Source organism: Nannospalax galili, unplaced genomic scaffold (assembly GCF_000622305.1).
Source record: "Nannospalax galili isolate Female #2095 unplaced genomic scaffold, S.galili_v1.0 scaffold286, whole genome shotgun sequence".
NCBI classification, from domain to species: Eukaryota; Metazoa; Chordata; class Mammalia; order Rodentia; family Spalacidae; genus Nannospalax; species Nannospalax galili.
Genome location: NW_008359442.1, coordinates 5,093,419 through 5,102,670, shown reverse-complemented (window position 1 = coordinate 5,102,670; position 9,252 = coordinate 5,093,419).

The window sequence follows — 9,252 nt, the reverse complement described above, 5'->3', positions numbered from 1 at the left end:
AGTAAACTCAAGATTTCTCTCACATATTATAGGTCTGAATACATTTTGCACCATTATCAGAAAACATAAATCCCAAATATCAACGTTACTAAATGGGCATTTAAAATCCGACTGGAAAATAAGATTAAAAGCTTTTATATTAATTGTATGTTTCAACTAAAACTTTTTTAATAGATGTTGATTTGGAGGGTGAGATTAGAGAATAGCAAGCCTAGAAAACCCAGAAAATAGCAAGTTGGACTGACTACCTTGTGCAGCAGTTTAAGGTTAAAATTTTTAAAAAGCCCGTTAGACACAGAACACAAATTGCACTTTTCAGCTTACTTTAATTTACATTATTTCTAAGATTATTTAAAATTTAATAATGATAGCCATCATTCAATAACTTGTTTTTGTGCTAGAGATATGGGATACAGAAACGCAAACAAAATTCAAGAACTTATCTAGTTGACTACAGTAATTCAGAGACAGATTCATAGCTTAAGAAAAGGATGGACAGAAAACAAAGTTTATTCTTCCAAGAGGAGAGGAGCCTGGCAGAAAAGCAAGTTTCAGTGATTCTCAGAGCATCTGAATTTCTATCTAGTCCTTGGTGCTCACAGAGCCCCAACACACAGTCTCTGTGGAATTATTCCCAAGACAACAAATTTTTCAAAAGTTATCAGTTCATTTTAATTAGTCAGTCTTCTATATCATCTCCAAAGATGTCATATATCATAATTAATTTATGGGGTTTCAAGCAATTCCATAATGTATTCCTTCAATATATAATATTTTAATATTAATTAATTAACATACCAAAATTAGCTATATTAGCTATCAGGTTATAGCTATACTAAAAATAACAACGTTTTCCTTTAACACAATCAAAAGGTGTCTGTTTTTCAGATATGTAATTCAAACTCAATATTCAGTAATATTCACAGACTTGAATATCTTCAGAGACATGGCACTAGGAAAAAAACTATTAAAGCCCCCAAAATGCAAGTTTAACATCATGGACAGGTAGTCACTCAGCTAAGAACATCAGTATAAGGAAAGAAACATGCTAGAGATGCAAGTCCTGGGGCCTCATCTCAGATCTACAAACCCAGATCCTCTGGGAATGGAGTGTAGTAGTCTGTGTTTTGTTTTGACTTGTTTTTGTTCTATTTTATGTGTATGAGGGTTTTGCCTGCATCTACAACATGCGTGCAATGCTCATGGTGTCGGCTTCCCTGTAACTGGAGTTAAGGATGACATTAAACACCATGTGGATGCTAGAAACTGAACCAGAGACCTCTGAAAGAACAGCCAGTGCTCTTAACCATTAATCCATTTCTCCATCCCCAGTAATCTGTGTTTTAGAGATATTTCCAGACAGTTCTACAAACACCTAATATTTTAAAACCAGAGTTACATATCAATACAGATAATTTGCGAACACTTTAATTTTTTTAAAAAAGGGGTAGAAAAATAGCTCTATAGTTTATTTCCATTTAAAAAAAAAATATTAGTGAAAACTCAGTTAAACATGGGTCTGTGTACACATATGCATATATATGCATATACATGAGTGTGTGTGTACATGTGTGTATGTGTTTGCATCAAAATTGATATCATTTGTTAAGAGGGAAATGATATAAGCCATAGTAAGAAATCTGGCTCCAATATTCAGATACCTTTAAACTGCAAACTTGTCTTTCCCTTTCTCATAAAAAAAGTGAAATCTCCCTGGTATTAGTAATGATAAGAAGTTCAAACCATTTAAGCATCATTGGCAAATGCCCCCCTCCCCATGCATTCGAGAGACCCTCCATAAAACCCCAAACCATTCTCCTCAAATTATATTCTCTCAAACCAGTTGAATTAGGTCCAAAGATGAGCCATTTCCTCCTCCCAAGAAAACTCATTTTCTGAGTAACAACTTTTTCTGTCTGTTGTGTAAGTAAGTACTTGTGTCACATCCCCAGTATTGACAGCTGAAACAAATTTGGAGTGCTGGAGGGTCTATCCCCTTTCTACAGGATAAGCACAACCCAAATTCAAAGCTTTTGTTCCTCCACCGAAAGTATATTTAGAGACACAGCCTGAAATATCCTGTCAGAAACTGTCAGCCCCCTCTTTCACAGCTTTCAGGCAAGATATTATCGATATACCTAAAATTTATTATTTTATTCCAGAGGAATGAACAGAAACTGTGCTTTCTCAGCAATGAAATTCTACCACCCTAGGACCATCCAAATATCTGCGCCACAAGGGTTGAGATCCGGTTACACGTGCACCAGAAAAGAAGAAGTAACTGCTCTGATAATTGTGACACTAAGGAACAACTGGGAGATAAGTAGCTTTGCATGCAACACGCAGCATCTCATTTTTCAAGCCTCCAGCTCACAGTGCTCCTGGACCCTGAGTCTAGTTATAGGGTAAATCAAAGTGAATAAAGCTCAGCTAGAATTGTGATGCCAGCAGCGCTTTTGTTTAGTGTTTCCTCCTGGAAAAAAAAATAAAAAATAATGCAAAATCCATAATATGTCAAGGGAACAGCAAATTACCGAATGGAAAGTACACACAACCAAAATTTTTTCAGAGAACCGTAAAACTGGGATATTTTTGGATGTGTTTTTAAATTTTTAACTGAAATTTCTGAGGAAAATATTATAAATACCAAACCTGTGGTGAGAATCAAGACCTTAAAGATTTTTTTAAGTGTATTTTTCTCCTTTCATCAATTTTAATAGATTTTCTTTATTAGGTATATGTTAGATTTGATATGAAGCACGTTTCTCCTTTATGATGAGGCAGCTATTCAAGTTTCGTTCATCACAGCAAATTCTGATTGCTAAGCCCCAGGGTATTTCACTGTTCTACAACTGATACTAGAATACAGAGCTAGAATCTTGAGACAGTTGGTGAATGAGCCCATGTACACTAAAAACCTTGAAATTAATACCTAGAAAATACATGCATGGAGGTAACCTACACATTATTCTTTTATTAGAATAACAAAAATCACAAAATATGAAATGATTTGATCAGAGATCATGTGTATTAAAATGGTTTTTCTGTTAATAAGAAAATGTCAAAACTTTTGGTACCCAGAGCTTATATATAATCATTTAGGGTGGCTAATTTATGCTTAGGTCTGAATTATTTAGAAACCTAGGAAAGAATCAGAAAATGAGATCTATATTACATATACCATCCATAATATTTCTATAATACAAAGAGTACTCTGTGTGATTGAGAAGTAACATAGAGAAAATAGAGAGGAGGTTTCCAGGTGAGTTCCAGCTCAATTGCTCCACATCCTGTGTCAGAAGTGTGGCCTGTCATCAGCCAAAGGGTCTTACCATCAAGATTTGGATGACAGTCAAGGGCAGTGGCAATAGCTTGTGTTATTTTGGGATTCTTTAACTACCCTGACCAACAACTAAGGGATGTCTCTCATGATTGACACTGTGTTTTTGTTATATAGCCTTCAGCTTACATGTGCATTCATATATTTATTGTTATGTGTATTTTTCAATAGGACTTTGAACTAATACATTTCTCTCTGGTTTCTCATACAATTCAAGCATATTTATCTTTCCTCTCATTCCCTTGTATAAGTGTCCCTTCTCCCTCCCCAATTGAAGGACCTTTCCTTTTCCTCATTTCCTCCTTAGTAACACCTGTATCCTACTGACCCCCTCAGGATATAAACTCAAATTTAAGGATTTGGAGTTCAGAATCACCTGTGTGAGAGAATATATGTCACTTGTTTTTCTGAGTCTGTGCTACTTCATATTGAATAACAGTTTTTATTTCCTTTCATTTACCTGAAAATGTCATGATTTCATCTCTCTTTACTGCTGCACTGAAGTCCATTGTGTAAATGTACCTCATTTTCTTTATCCATTCATCAGCTGAGGGACATTTAGGTTGTTTCATTCCTTAGCTGTTGTGAAAAGGGAAGCAACAAGCACGGCTGTTCAAGTGTCTCTGTAGTACAATGAGTCCATTGGGAATATGTCAAGGACTAATATGATGGGATCATATGTTAGGTGTATTACAGTTTTTAAGAGGTCTCCACATAGATTTCCATAGTGGTTCCACTAGCTTGTGATCCCACAAACAGTGGATAAGAGTTCCCCTTTCCTGCATCCACACCAGCATATTCTGTCATTTATTCTCTTAATCTTAACCAACAATCTAAAATATCCAAAATCAGATTACAAAACAATCAATAGCAGCAGGCTGTGCAACGGAATATAGAGAGTTGAGAGGTCATGAAAGCATTGTTGGAAAAGAAAGAACTCCTAAAAAATAAGATTTTACAAAGATTTTACAAATTTGGACATGATTTCTCAAAGCAAGTTCTAAGCAAAAAAAATTAGATGACATTGATTATAACAATAATATAGTTGAAAATGCAATTAAAGCTCTTAGTAAAAAATCACAAGATCCTTAACAATTGCTTGATGTTCGGATATACAGCAAAGTTATAGCAGAGCTCAGTCCATGAAAGTGAATGAAATGATTTCCCTCTCAGTCACCTGAGCAGAAATTAAATGAGATATTGAGCATAGTTGTCACTGCAGTTGAAAATAATTATGTTTGGAAAAGACAAAAGTTATTCTATTTCTTTTTTATTAATTTATTCTTTGACAATTTTTGCATGTCTGTGATGCATTCTGGTCACACTCATTCCTCTACCCTCCCTTGTCTCCTCCCTTTCCTGCCAAACATCCCTCAACTTCTGCTTTTCTCCCCCTAAGCCCCCATCCCATTCTCACATCTTTCTGCTTTATTTTATTCTTGTTTTCTGACCCCCTCATCTTAACTTCTCTTGTGGTATGGCTGTGATGTTATACACTGAAGCATGAGTCACTCACCATAAGCTACATCACTGGACTATGAATTCTCCAACAGCCTCTACTTCCATTCACTCCTCTGGGCAGGGCATGGCCCCATGTTTCCCACATTTATGACTGTTTACTGACTCAGGCCTTCAGCCAGCAACTGTAACTTTGTTGAATGAATGAATACCTAGGCCACATCATACCTACAAGAAAAGTGCTTCTGGCCTACTCCTTGATGTTTGACTCACAGTTTTTATGCCCCCTCTTTGATGATATTCGCTGATAATGGAGCAAGTGTTGTAGGTGTCTTACCTAATACTGCACACACAACAATTTTTCTTAGTACCTTGACCAGTCAAGAATCTCTATATTAACTTCCTTTTTCTGCAAAGAAAAACTTTTTTCATCAAGACTGAGGTCAACACTAATATGGGTACAAATGAATATTTAAAACCAGTTTGACAACATGTCCATTTACCAAAGTGAAAGCAGATTCATTGTTAATGCTATGACCTCCCCAGCCAGGGACCTTTGACCAGGATGGTCCATACTACCAGGAATGGTCTCGTCGCCATGGAGAGAGCCTCAGAAAAAAATCAGAAATCACTTGGTTACTTCCATAACAATTGTGTCACTATTATACAAGTAAGCACCTTTTGCTGTTGTATAGCAATTTCCTCCTAGTTGAAACAGTCCATCTAAGATGGAAACTTGTTAGGACACAGAAAATGCTAAAAGGGGCACTCATGACTTTCAGAAAGTTCCTAAAACTTACCAGATTCACAAGGCTTCTCCTTCCTTAAGGTTATATAAGGTAATAGTAAGGACTATTGAGCAGATTCTCCTATCTGTCTAGATGCCTGTTAGCTGTGCAAAGATCTCCAGAGCTCCAACTTTGTGAGTCATCACCAGTACTGGGGTGGGTTTTCAGTGATGTAACTCCTTCTGAGTCACCCATGTTTCTATAAGTAACCCCAGCAAATGCATTGCGTTGGTTCACCAAGTTGGACTTTAGTGGTATCATTACATAGGTCTGTCATCCATTCCTTATCTGTGTGGTTAGTACATGTTTGATCACGGTTCCTCAAGATAGTGTGATTCCACACTTGCTTCACAAGCTGATGTTATAGGATACAAGGTCTATATCTGAGGGAGATCATTTCTGACTTTTCCTCTATCAGCTGCCTGCACAGTGACTTATGACACTATGAAGGCTAGTCAGCAGAGAGGAAGCTTCCAGTTCAATTCCAGAATGGTTAATTTGTGTTTTGCAGCTAAGGTATGTGGTTTCTTCAGCAATGGGGACTTACCAGCCAGTTTTGATATGCAACCAATAGTAGTGACCACAAAACATAAGTTTTGGAAGCCTCTGGGGCCTTTCTGGTAAACAGCTTCTAGGAAGAGTCCACATCTGGCACTCAGAATTTTGTATAATGGCTTCTGGGATAGGCATTATTCCCCTGTGCATAGTACTTTTCAATCTTTTTCTTTTTATTATACCTTTGAAATAATTTGTAACATAATGACTTCCATGTGGCTTCTTTGTCCTTGGTTTTTCATTAACCCTCTCCTGGACTTCATCTTTACCCTATCTGTCTTTACAACCTGTTACCCCTACTCATTATTCCCTCACTCTGCTCTCACAGCATCTGTGTTTTATCATCTCTATTTCTCTGTTATAACATTCTCTGTGTAAATGAGTGGCCTAGTATGCTTTCTGATGCTATACTAAGAATCATGACCAGAGGAATTTAGGGAAGGAAAGGGTTTATTTCAGCTTAAACTTCCATTTCATAGTCCATCATTCAGGGAAGTCAGGGCAGAAACTAACACAGAAAACCAAGTAGAAGTCCTAGAAGAACACTGCTTAGGGGCTCACTTACTGGCTTAGGTTTAGCTAGGTTTTATACAGCCCAGAACAAACTGCCTGAGAAATGGTGCTGCCCACAGTTGGTTTGGCCCTCCTAAATCAATAACAATCAAGACAATGCCTCACACACATGCCCTAGACAACATGACCCCAAATACATTTGAGGCTTCTCCTTTTAGATGACTTTAGGCCATACCAAACTGATGTTGAAGATAATTAGGACAGTGAGTATATGAATTAAAGTTTTGTTCATTCGTTTATTATTTTGGTTCCTAAGACAGGGTCTCCCTTCATTCTGTACACCAGGCTGGCCTCAATTTCACAGAGAACTTTGGACCTCTGCCTCCTAAGCATTGGGTTTACATGCTCTGTTTACAATTTTATTTTTATATTTTGGCTATCTCCTTATATTGTGTTAAAATTATTTATTTTTATTCAATATATTAACTGCTGTCTATTTTTAATTCTGGAGATGTTCCTCAAGTGTCAAATTTACTTTGGCATCTAATTTATCTCATGCCCTCTCAACTCTTCTCTCCTCTTATCTCCCACTTTCTTCCTCCTGCCTCCATCTTCCCTCTCCTACCAAAGTCAAAACACATTTATCCTGTCTTAAAACTCAGAACCATATCTCAAATTTTGCTCAAAATAAAGTGTTTTTAAGCCCTTGCTACTGAATTAATTTAACCTAGTATTACATAAACTCAGACTTTGTGATTCATTACTCTTCTTGAAATTGAGAATGAGATAAAATCAGTATCATCTTTTAAAACTGACTTTCTTAAACTAACACTATAATTATGGAAACAAAGGCCAAACATAAGAAAATATATATAATTAGGCCAGGCGTAGTGGCACACGCTTTTAATCCCAGCACTTGCCAGGCAGAGGCAGTTGATCTCTGTGAGTTTGAGGCCAGCCTGGTCTACATAGTAAGTTTCAGACCAGCTGGGACTACAGGGAGACTTTGTCTCAAAACAATATATATATATAGGCACTATAAGTAAAAAATCTACATTGTTTGGGGATGATGCATATACATCAGAAAATACCTGAGTGCAATGAAGCGTGGTGGAAATCCTATTACTCAAGGGTCTAAACACTGAGGATCACAAGTTGGATGCCAGCTTGGTCTCATAATGAAATGAAACAAAGAAAGCTAGGAAAAGAAAGAGAATTATATAGATATAATCCTTCTTGAAGATGGGTAACAATCCAAATGATTAACAAGAAAAATGAAGAAATAAAGGACCAGAATATTTGAAATCCCAAGGGAATGCTATGATTTTATAAGGATATTGTTCTGATAAGCATAGCCCTGAAAACAGAGATATTCTTAAAAAAAAAGAAACAGGGAGCTACTAGTCAGAGAAATACAGTGAAAATGATGAACTGGGAAATGTATACCAAGCTCCCCAAACAATAATTCTAACAAGGAGAGAGTATGTGGAAACCAGAATCAATCGTGAAATTACACATTAAATTATTTCAATCCTAGGAAGACAATATCAGTGGGACAATCAACTTCACACATAAGACTTGGAGCAATGGAGCTCGAACTGACCTGGAAACCTCCTCCCTGAAGACTAGCTCTCATAGTTCTAGAGGACACTGTGCAAGCTGCTAATGGAGAAAATCAATCAATGTTCCAACCCTAGTTTACAAGCTTAAAAACCATAACAATGATCAACACAACAAACTATAGTGGTGCAGTAGTGGCACTTTCTCTTACGGGTAATCAACAGTTATTTAACTGGATTTAAAACACTCTCAGTGAGAGAGAGCCCATGTGTGGCACTGTAAACATTGCAAATACATATGGCTGGAGAGGTCACAGATCCTAGAGAAAACCCTACCTCTGTCATATCCCTAGACAAATGTATATTTACAGACAAGTGTATCCTTAACCACTCACCAAAGAAGCTTCTTTTTACAACAACTGTAGACTATTAAAGAGCTCCACAACTGGTCACACACAGAGAATATGTTTGAGATGGCCAGCTCTAAATGACACATCTATAATCGAACCTCTACACCTAAGGCTCATGGAACATAGTGAGACATGGGATAGAGAGAATATCAATGCATCTCTCAACTCTCACAAGCAATGCTTCCTTGTGCAACAAAGTACTATGCATGCAAAAGGCCACAACTGGCCAAAGTGTAGAGAATAAGAGATTGCAGAGTGTGAGTCCCAGGTTAGACTCCTGCATTAGACTTCACCTACCCGTGGCTCAGGGACCTTTGAGGAAACGGGGCAGAAAGATTCTAAGGATAAAGGGTTGTGCATGAGCATGAGGAAACAGTTTTCCAGGACGCTGGGAACTTACTTATATGAACTTACAACAATGGTGACAGCATACACAAGATACATGCAAACTCAATCAGACAAAACTCCAGCATAGAACTAGAGAAATGGGTAAGAAGCCCCAACCTTAGTCAAGGAACTAATTGCAACTTATTCCTGTTGGGTGAGGGAGAGTTGATTGTCTTTAAGAGATTGGCTGGCTATACTTCAGTGGATGAATGTGCACTGAGGGACATTTGGGTATACAAACT